Source organism: Charadrius vociferus, unplaced genomic scaffold (genome assembly GCF_000708025.1).
Source record: "Charadrius vociferus isolate BGI_N301 unplaced genomic scaffold, ASM70802v2 scaffold90, whole genome shotgun sequence".
NCBI classification, from domain to species: Eukaryota; Metazoa; Chordata; class Aves; order Charadriiformes; family Charadriidae; genus Charadrius; species Charadrius vociferus.
The window spans coordinates 7,649,011-7,659,881 of record NW_009647222.1 but is presented as its reverse complement, the minus strand read 5'-3'; positions in this window follow the sequence as shown (position 1 = coordinate 7,659,881).

Here is a 10,871-nt window from a genome sequence, read left to right as displayed (position 1 = left end):
AGACACCACCACATCAGCGTTTGCAGGGCTTCAGTGTCCTTTGGCCAGCAGGCACGATGTGCCTTGACCTCGGATTTTTTTGCTGATCCCAGTTTCTCACGCCTGTTTGTTAAATAACTGTAATGAGAATAAATAACATTACATGTTATGCAATTATTGCCTGAATCCCTGGAGAGCAGCAGCAGCATGCCTCACTGTTGGGAAGGGAGTGGAAGCAGGATGGAGGACCCCCTTACCTATGGAAAAGCGTGATGGCTTTGAGGCTCAAACAAACGGCTGTGAAGATAAAGGTTCCTTCTTGTCAGCATGCCCCAGCCCTGCGTGCCCTGCGTGCATGTCAGAGGCTTTGGGAAGGGGGGGGATTGGCCCAGCTCCCTGGACAGACTTTGGGTCCTCAGGACACATTGCAGGGCCGTTGCAACGTTGACATTTGTTGGGAGTTTGACCACAGCTGCAAAGAGAAGCCCAGTGTCTGACCACACAGACCCTGACAAGCCACGGCGCGTTTTTCTGTGTCTCGGATCACCGACAGGTGGGTGTTTTGCCTTATTAGAAGTTATATCGTGTCATCTGGTCCCCAGTTAGTTGGGTACTGGGGCTGGCATCAGCAAAGAAGAAAATCCTCGTCTCCCTCAGCCCACGGCTGTGAGGGAAGGGGCTGTCCTGGTGAGCTGCAGAAAAAAGCAATAGAGAAGAGAGGCAATGGTGTCCAGAGACAGGGAGCGGAGGAAGGAGACCAGGGGCTAAAGCAACCAAGAGAAATCAGGGTTAAAGGGAGCTTGAAGGGCCTGGGGAGGTGCTGGGAGATTAGGGAGGCCTCCAACATTGCCCTAGGACCTACGCATGGCCCCGGTAGCTGTGCCCATACCTGTGGGGAGAGCTGCACCCCGGCAGGCAGCACCACGCTCCAGGTTGGGCGACATCTGTTCAGTTCACCGCTCGCCTTCTTGTAAAGATGGAAGGTTTCACGCTTTCAGCTTGCAATTGGGTTTATAATTTGGCAAAGAAACCCCTCCCCCTTCCCCCAAAAAACTAAACCCAAAACCAAAGCGTGTCATTACAAAGCATTACAGCACATGCATTAGCGCCTTGCTACAAAACCCAGCTGAGAGCCAACTTTCCGGCGTAATTTTCCTGCGCATCTGCCAAAGCAGTGCGTGGAAAGAGCCATCTGTGATGTCTTACAGGGGCATTTCCCGGTCACAGCTTCCAAAGGGTAACTAAAAACCAAGTTCTGTGAAACATAACGCCATTGCCCAAAAGGGCTTGAGTTTTAACAAGAGTACAAGTTAAAGTTGAGAGAACAAGTGGCGACTCCCACCATTTGGTCTGCTCTGTGTCTGGAGCTAATCAGCCACTCGGCAAAATTAACATCTCATAAGTACTTCATAATCCAATTTATATTTTAAGAATTTTTCTTTAAAGAAATAGTAGCATATCTGTCAGGCACTGTTAATTAAACATTTTTGGATCAGGCAATATCCTGAATCACCAAAATCCTGATTATGCTTACATTTTAATCTCAAAATGACTGATTACCCATGGGAATAAGCCATTAAGGGAAACGGTGCATTGTCTATCCCTGGGAATCACCGGTCCAGACTGAGCACCTTTCTGGGATGCAGGCTTTCGCCAGCTACATCTTGTGCAGCTCAGAAGAAGAATGTCCGGATGAAAGCCGATACTCAAGAGGCCAGACTACATGATCTAATGGTCCCTTTTGGCCTTAAAATCTTGAATCAGTGAATTGAAATCTATAAAAAAAGAGTCCCCAGCTGCAGGAATGAGCTGGCATGATTGCAAATAGGTCAATTAAACTCAAACTGACAACCTCTTGGGTCATCTTTAAAGCTATAATTTGGATTGAAAGGGATGTAAGTGTAATTAAACTTCTCCTGTAGTTCCAAACTAGTACAAAATTTCTCACTTCCTATCCAGCACTCGTGTGTAATGTTCCTGTGCTCCCCTAAAAAGCTGATACATTATTTTCCACATCTCTCTACAAAGGTAGTCTCTAGTCGGGCCGCAATGTATCAAGCACAAGGCTGGACTGACCAAGTAAAAGTCCCCATCCAGCTTTGGGCAGGTGGCAGACACAGATGTCCCTTCCAGCTGTTAAGGTGGATAATTCCTGTGGTGAGCCAAGGAGGGAGCCCCCAGACCAGATTGTGCCACTCTGGCTCAGGCTGAGCTGTGCCCAGAGCTCAGGTTCACCCGTTGAGATGGCGGTGGCTGTTTGCAGGGCCAGACATTGCAAGCAAACCTCTCCGCTTCACGTGAACAACCCATGGAGCAGGTCGGTGGCCAGGCAACTCCTCTGCGCCCTGTCCCTGCTTCTTGCATGGGGCTACACCCAGATTCTGGTGGATCAGCTCATCCAGCCCGTGCCAGTGACCACCACGCCACACTGATGCAAAACCTTCGTCGTCTGCATGATGCTTCTGTGCAAAGGGTTCTGGTTAGTGATGCACCACTGGGTTTAGTGGATAGGGACTGGAGGGCCTGGGAGGGGGTGGCAATCTTTGTATTTTCTGTGAGTATCTGTATCTGGGCCATTAACTCTTATTTATGGACTACGGACAGAAATTTCTCTCATTTCTTCAGTGCTACAAATTAATTGCATGTTCAGCACAAGAGTAGGGTGGGGGGAGAAATTGGAGCAAGGTCACTTGAGCATTTCCCACCCCAGTTTCTTTGCCCCATTCTTTCTTCCCAGGGCCTTGAATCTCTTTGCTCTTTGCCAGCATACACCAACTCCTCATCTCCTCTCTTCGCTTCCCTCTCCTCTCCCGCTGCTGACACATGTCCTACTCCAGCGCTCTCAGCTGCTCCTTTTCTTCTCGCAACTTCTCATCCCGCTTCCCCTCAACCTTCTCCTGTTTCTCCCTGTATCCCACCTCACTTTAAAATGCAAAGCTGTTCCAAAAATATCAGGAATCGGATTTTAGAGGAACCAAATAGAGGAAGAGAGTCAGCCTCTGAGCTGCCCCTTGTGCCTTGGAGGATGTCAACTGGGTACGGATAACGCGGCTGAAAAGACCTGCAGCCACAGCACGCTGGGCTGTGAAATCACACACACACACACACACACACACACACGGAATGAAGCAGGGCTGGGTTTGGTGGGTGCCCAAGGACAGAACCCCCTCGCCCCGGGAAGGCTCAGCCGCGGGAGGCGGGGGGCGGCGGGGCTGCGCTGGTGCCCCGTTCCCGGCGCGGCGGGAGCCGAGCGCGGCTGCTATGTTAACAGTGCCATCTTTTGGATAAGCTGGAAAACTGTACTAACTCCCTGGTGCCAGGGAAAAAAAACCACCTCTCCAGGCAACCCTCCCAAGAGAAAAAGACGCTTTGGGTTGGGGTTTTTTGTTTGGATTTTTTTTTTGTTTTTCTTGCTCTCGCCAAGATCGCTGCCTCCATCCCCCTTGAAAGTTTTTGTCGGGAAAAAGTTATTCTTCCCTTCAAATTCCAAGTTGCTCTGTGGTGCGTCTGCATGGCAATCCAGTGGTGCTCTCTCACTCCAATACACTGCACTTCACTGCTAGAGCACAGAGAAAAAGACTCTGAATGAGATATTTATTTTTCTTTCGAAGGAACTCGGGTGCCTGGTGAAAACTGCTGCGGCTCATGTACGTACCTCCTGCCTCTGGAAGGCTGAGGGCGCGTGGAAGCAGCAGCGGTTCCAGGATTTGCCTGCGCTGCAATGCGCTTTGGGGCTGAATAAAAGGAAAAGGCTAAAAACCGAAAAATGCCCTGTATGTAATCTTACACTGCTCCACGTGATGCAGAAGTGACACTATTGTAGAAATGAATACCGCATCTCCACTGGAAGAGGGCTTCTAAAATTCTGCAAAACATCCTGATTCCTGGAGGGGCCTTAACCGAGAATACACTCATCCTCGGTAGTCACACTGATGCTTTCTGCATCTCAGCCAAGTAAGTCAGCTCTGTCTCTTGTGCCTAATAAGATGAAGCAAGAAATAGCCCAGCCTTATAAAAACTGTGGGTTTTGGCCTCAGCCCATATTGATGATCGACCTCATAAATAAAGACCAAACTTCTGGTTCTTGTCCAAACAACAGTCATTTTGGAGCTTCATGCCTACAAATCAGACTGGCAGATATTAGCTGTTCTGAGTTTGTTCAGACTCATACTTCTCAGTTTAAGCTGAGCTTCCTTTTGTTTATGTACATTTTTCTGGAGTCAAGCCTTTTTTCTCATTGTGTGTTCTTCACAGAATCAAAATAGTGACTTCTACAGCCTTTGTCTGGTCAAATCCTACTGCTATGAAATTAATGGCAAAATGCTGCTGATTTTATTGTAATCAAGAATTCCCCACTGGGAAACTCAAGTCTTTGAGGTAGCTGCTAGAAAGCAGTGCTATAAACAATGAGGTTAAGCAGAAGATGTTCTGCTACCCACCCAAGTAACCCCATAAATGGGAGCTGAACAGAGATAACCGAACTACTTCTATCAGCTCAGCTAGGAAAAAACAGAACTCTCTGTCTAGCCCTGGTCATCCCTGCATGCCAACCTCTGCCATCGACCTGCAGCAAGTATCATTTCAGCCCGTGACTTATCTCATTGAAATCAGCATAAATAAATGTGGCAGGACATAGCCCGGGGTGCTGTCACCCTGGGTGGAGGAAGCCTAGGACAGCTTCCCTGTTTTTGCATTGCTGAAAATTAGGGTCAGCGATCACCTGCAACAACTGCACCCAGCTGAGAGTTTCCCTCTTCTTAAGTGCCAACTGCTGCCACACCTGGAACACATTTATGCCACTAAAGTACCGTTTGTAGGTTTAAATCCTGTATATAAAGGCTGTATTGAAATATTGCTGCTAATTATGCCACACTAAGCATGTGCTTTTGCAGAGGTGAACGAGGCCCATAGTGAGTCTTAATTTGCTGGGTGTTGATGGGAGGATTTTGGCCACACAGGTAAGCATGCTCCATGATGCCTGTTTGATACCGGGGCCTCTCTCAGCACACTTTGGGCAGAAGGACAGCCCCTTTTGGAGCCCTGGTTCCCCTTCTCATCCCTCTTCCCCTGCCACATCAATTTGGAGCTTTCCAGAGATGAGGGGTAAAAATGCCTTTATTTGGCATGGCAGCACGGATGGAAACCTCTTGAGCATGGGTGAGTTTCCATGCAGCTGGAAAGCCCTTGGATGGGGAGATGGCTGCTGCCCAGGCTGAGTTAGCTTTCTCAGGACTGAATGCCAGAGAAAGGACAAAGTGATCACCAATTGGGGAATGTGGATCAGTTGGCAGTGGAGGGCACCAGTGCTTTTAAAAGGAAGAGGGCAAGCTTGGCCAACTGGGCAGAGTACTTGTGTCCGGCCACTTAGGACTTCTGCCCTATCTGGGCAACTGCAACCCCAAGAGAAACCTTGTGAATGATGGAGGGCACTGAACTCTTTAGTGGACTTTGAGGGAAGCCCTCAAAATGGTGGGGAGATGTTATTATATATGTGTTGTTATTATTATCGCTAAGCTGTTTTCTTTGTGTGCTGGCTGAAGTACTTTTTGATTCCTTGCAAAAACCTATACATCTCTTCACTTCAGCTGCACAGGTCCCAGAAGAGGTGGGTTGTATGCCAGGATGCCCTCAGAGATGATGGTCTGAAGCCACATCACATGAATAGGTGGGGGAGGAAAGTCCTCCTGGGGTTCACGAGGGCAGTTTTACTGGGAAACGCCAGGTCCTACCTCTGGACGCTGTTTGTATGAAGCAAATGTGTCAGGGGAAGCCAGGAAGAGCCACTCTGGAGACTTGCTCGGACAAAGGGAAGCCTTAGAGAAAACCAGTCCAGCAAAAGGAACTCTGCTAGGTCTCCGTGACAGATGGATTGAATTATTCAAGCTTAAACTAACACAAACTTTCCATGTCAGACACTATGTGTTTCACTTCACGAGGACTAAAGTGTTTTGGGCAGTGTCTCTTTAACGTGCTGCTGAAGTTTGCACACGCAGATACACATTTTGGGCTGCTAAAATAATTGTATGTAAGAGGGAAACTATGAGCAACTGAGGGAGGAAATAACACTTCTGAAAAATAAGATCTGCCTCAGAAACTGATGCATGCTTTAAAAAAAAAACACAAACAAAAACCAAACCAAAAAATAAAACCCAAAATGTTTTATCACTGAGGATTTCTGGCTTTCAGCCACCTGCCAATCTGAATTTAGTTTTGCAATTTCCACTCGGTCACATCAACTCTCACTCTCAGTGGAATTTTTGTCTGAGTGGAAACAGGAGCACTGGGCCCCTTGACAGCAGAGTAGTTCCTTCCCCCTGAGAGAGCCTGTACGGTATGGTACAGCAGCGATTTTTCCTAAGAACGTGACATTGCGAATGTCCACATCTACTTAGCAAATTGGCTCACCCTGGCGACGCACCCCGTGCATTTTTGGCCCTGTTTCTTCAGGACTCCCGCTTAACTTTACGCTTGCAATCGGCCTCCTTGAAACGAACCTTGGCATGGGCTTGCGTATTTTGCAGCACAAAGGTCAACATTTTCAGAGCCCGGAGCCCAAATAGCAGGTTTTCGCTCTGTAAGCCACTGTGCTCTCAAGCTAAATGCTATCAATTCAGCTGATGGAGTTAACAGCAAAAATGTAGAAGGAAACAGAGCTGGCGAAATAGCTTGTGATTATTATCTGAGGGCTGGGTGGAGTACCTATTGGAGAGGCAGCAGCTGGGAGCCGGAGGATCCAGAATAGAGAAGCTGACATTACAGAACTTTTTTTCCCTGTGAAATGCTTCGGTTTTCTCTGAACTTCCTAACTTCCCGGGAGGGTGGCAGCTACGTGACCTGGAAACCCCAGGGAGACCGGTCCCAGCTTTTAGATCAAGGAACTCAAAGTGACAATGGGAACAGAGAGAAAAACAAATGCTTTTTTTTTTTTAAGGAATACACTTTGAATTATTCATCTGCGTGTTACTTGAATCTGTTTTGTTCCTCACTGTACTAGCTACGAGGCACTCTAATTACAGCTATTTAAGACACACATAAATTACCTTGCCAGCCATGACGAATGCTGCTTGTTGATCCTAGAAGTATTATTCCTGCAACTGCAGCCAAGAACCCTTAATAGACCACCTGTTAGGTAAGGCACAAAATGATTGCTAGCAAATTATGAATAAATGGGATTCAGTGACGATAGGTGAGACTTCTGTAGTTTCGTGGAAATTTCTAGACATCTTCTGTCCATTTGCTACACACCTAATACCAGTTCCTTAGGGGTGTAGCTGGGCTCATTTTTAACCAGATGCTTGGAGAACCAGCAAGGTACTGGGAGGACAATGACCTAGCTTTGGGTGGTTGTCCAAAGCTTTGCTGTTCAAATGCCACAGGAGCACCATTCCCGGCTTTCCCCTGGCTCCCCACCCCTTTCTGCTTTCTTGCCAGTCTTAAAGAAGGCATTTTGTGACATCCCCACTGATACGCAGTGGTTGTGCTGGGGAAAAAATGACAACACAGAACATAAGCGTCGACATGCAGTGACTCCATGGGTGGTGGTGACATTGATAGAGGCAGACTTCTGAAAATGCGTGACAGACTTCAAATGTCAGGGTGCTTCTTGAGCCCTAAATAAGTCTGCTTAGACTGCTGCTTTTGGGTTTTTTTACAGCTGCACATTTAACTCCTTGCAAACACATCTTGTGATCTTTCACTTAGTTCAAAGCTGTGGTAGTTGTGCGTTTGCATCTCAGACACGCTGTCTTCCAAAAGCCTTAAAATGGCCTGAAGCAAAGATCCGTGGTGGCTAGGGGAAAAGCACATTTGTAATGGGATCCAAAAAAACCATAAAAATAATCTCAGTCGAATTGCCATCGGATGCAAAATCATACGCCCGGCTTGCAGTCGGGTGCTCTCTGGCGATGAGCAGTTGGGGGCAGTAAACACCGCTCAGATGCAGGCAGAGCCCCAGGTCCTACCTCTGAAAGTGGCTGTCTCGGGGAGGAACATCGTCAGCCCATGGAAACTCATGTCCGGGTCATACAAGGTCTGTGTAATTCTCTAGGTCTTGAACTAGACTTACATAGGGCAAGAGTGGAGCCTAGACTTTGTGTGAGGCATAGGAAAGGACTGGACCTGCTTAACCTACGTACGGTGCCAAGGAATGGCTGCCTGCTAGCTAGCCTGAGACCTCGGTCCCTCCACAGATGGTCCTGAACCTGGGCTGGATGCAGAGCGCGCAGTAATGTGAGGCGTGTTACTTGACCGCTGTTTGGACTGGGACCACAGGGACATGGGCAGAGGTGTCCCTCCACCGGCAGTGAGTGTTGGGCAGCTGGAATTTGCAATGTAAAGCATTAAGCTAAACTTCATGGAAGTTTCTGAGGACTTTTTCTGGGGCAGACTGTGCTTCCTCAGCAGTTTGGGGAAACAACTGTTGGGATGCGGGAGAACCGACAGCGCTGAGCAGCTGGGGACACTGCTTGAAAGCCCTTTTCTGATCTACATTAGCACTTCAGCGGGGAAGGGCTGCAGGAGGGGTTTACCCACTGCAGCTCCTCAAGCCCAGCAGAAGCTCGGTCTCTCTCACCTGGGTATCTGCAGCTCTGTAACTTGCCTTCAGAAGCGACTTCACATGCCAGCTTGGTGCAATGAGGACTTTCGAAGGATGCAGTTACCGCTCAGTGGAAGCATCCGCACCGAGCGTTAGCCAAAGTGGAGGTCAAGGCTGCTCCGTTTTCTGCAGGAAGCCCACAAATGGAGTGACAGCCCCTGAGATCACCTCAGCAGTCCAAACAATGGCATCAGACAATTAACCCTTGCAGCATGTGGTGCAGTTACGCCTTCCCTAGCAAAACGGTCCAAGAAATCATTCATGTCGGCAACACCTGTAGTAGTGAGCGCATTGGCCAGGGTCTGTTCTCTGGCCCTGAGGTCAAGCAAGCGTCCGGAGAGCCCAGCTCGCGTCCTCGGGGCTGACCTCCTTTTCTTCCCAGGACTGGGTGAGCTTCACCCATTCTGTGGTCAGGACCAGCCCCGGGGCTGCCAACTGGGAGAGCCCAGGGTGGCACGGGCAAAAACTGCGGTGGGGTTAACATGTTAATAGTTAAAGATGTTAATAGTTAAAAAGCACAGGGGGCTGCATGTTGCCGCTTGAGGCTGTGCTCTGACTGTCTTTGGTTTACTGGTGTAGATATCATCGCTGGAAATAAGCAGAGCTGATGGAAGCAATGCTTTGCTCATTTGTAAATGAGGCAAAAGCTCAAATTATTGTCCCTTCCTCCAGCAAAAGGAGGTCTCTTCTCAGCCTCAGCCCCTCTCCGCCTCTCCTCCCTGCCCACTCACCAAATAGACGGGAAGTGTGGCAGGGGGGACGGGCACAGCAAGGCTCGTCTCTCAAAGCCCAGGGAAGATGACAATTTTACAGTTCTGCACTATTTGCGGAGGAGCTTGCCGTGGCCTCCCCGCTGCAGCAGGGTTTGTGTTGCGTGGTGTGGCTGAACGCAATCCCTCCAGTCGAGCTGCATCTCGGTGTAATCCTGCCAGCTGCGCGGGCAGCCAGAGTTCAGAGCCTGGCCGAGCCACTTCCCTTGGATGACAAAGGCGTGAGTCAGTTACGAGCTTGGTGTAACCTACTTATTTATAAAGACTGTATACAAAGATGATTTTTTTTTTCCCCCTCCTTGGCTACGGCAGACACTTCCAGCAGGGAGAAGCCTCTTTGCTCTGAACTCACGAGTCTCCCCCAGCTCTGACGAGGCCTCACTTCTCTTTTTCTTTACAGGATCCAGTCGGAGATTTGCAGTCCATGGAGTTTGCAGCGAGCCACACGCGCTCGTTTGCACTTTCCAATTTGCAGTATGTGCCTGAGGCAGAGCAATGGCTGCAGGAGTCAGGCTGTGGACAAGATCATATCACGCGTGTTGCTACCTATGGTGTGACCAAGAGGGAACCAAAACTCTCAAGCCCAAAGTTGTGACCCCTCCAAAAAACCCACACCCTTTCAGTTTCCACCCAACTCTAGAGCCTGTAACATTCGTTCTTCACCGTAGTTTTTTTCTAAGCGCTGCATCTGTGTAATCTGTGTAGTCCAGTAGACCAATTCTTCCTCCTGCCGTGCACCAGGTATCGAAATGACATAAGAGGGCAGGGTTTCAGACATGCCAAGGCCACATTCATTTGCCTAAATGTAGTCATGTAGTGCTATTTTAAGCCCATTTGTTTACCCTACGCAGCCTCTAACTGGCTGGTTGATGCATCTCACAATACTCAAAACACCCGTACAGGCCTGGCATGTCTGACACGCAACCCAGGAGAGTCCCACACCCTTCTGGACTAGCAGGGAAGGGCTGAGCGGGATACACACATATGCCTAAAATAGCAAGAGACACCTCTGCTTCGGCAGCTAAATCCTTCCCACCACCAGCATCAGCGTTTCCCTGGCTGGTCTGCACAGTCCCGCGGGTCCAGCTGCTAAAGCCTTACTCGCAGGGGCTAATTTTCCATGTCAGTGCAATTTTGATTTGCCAGAGTCGCACCTGGTTAGGACTGGTTATTTATGGTTTCAGCAAGAGCGGGACTTGATGAAATGTTCAAAGCCATATATATAATAAAGTTCAGGATAAGCTGGCACGCACAAGAGCATTGAACAGTATAGAAATGCCAAAAGCAATACAGGATTTGATAGGACTTGGCTGGCTGCATGGTGTGACTACTTACAGATCACGGACCTGAATCTTTATGGTGCTGCATCTTGTGTGGTCATTTATTATAGCATGAAATGGGAACAAGTGTTAGCAGTCTGCCTCAGAGCTGACTCCTTCGTAGCAACTTTGCACTGGAATAAATGACTGTAAAGCATGCTGTCATTTGGTACTTCAAATCTACTCATGCAACAAGATCTTCTTTCC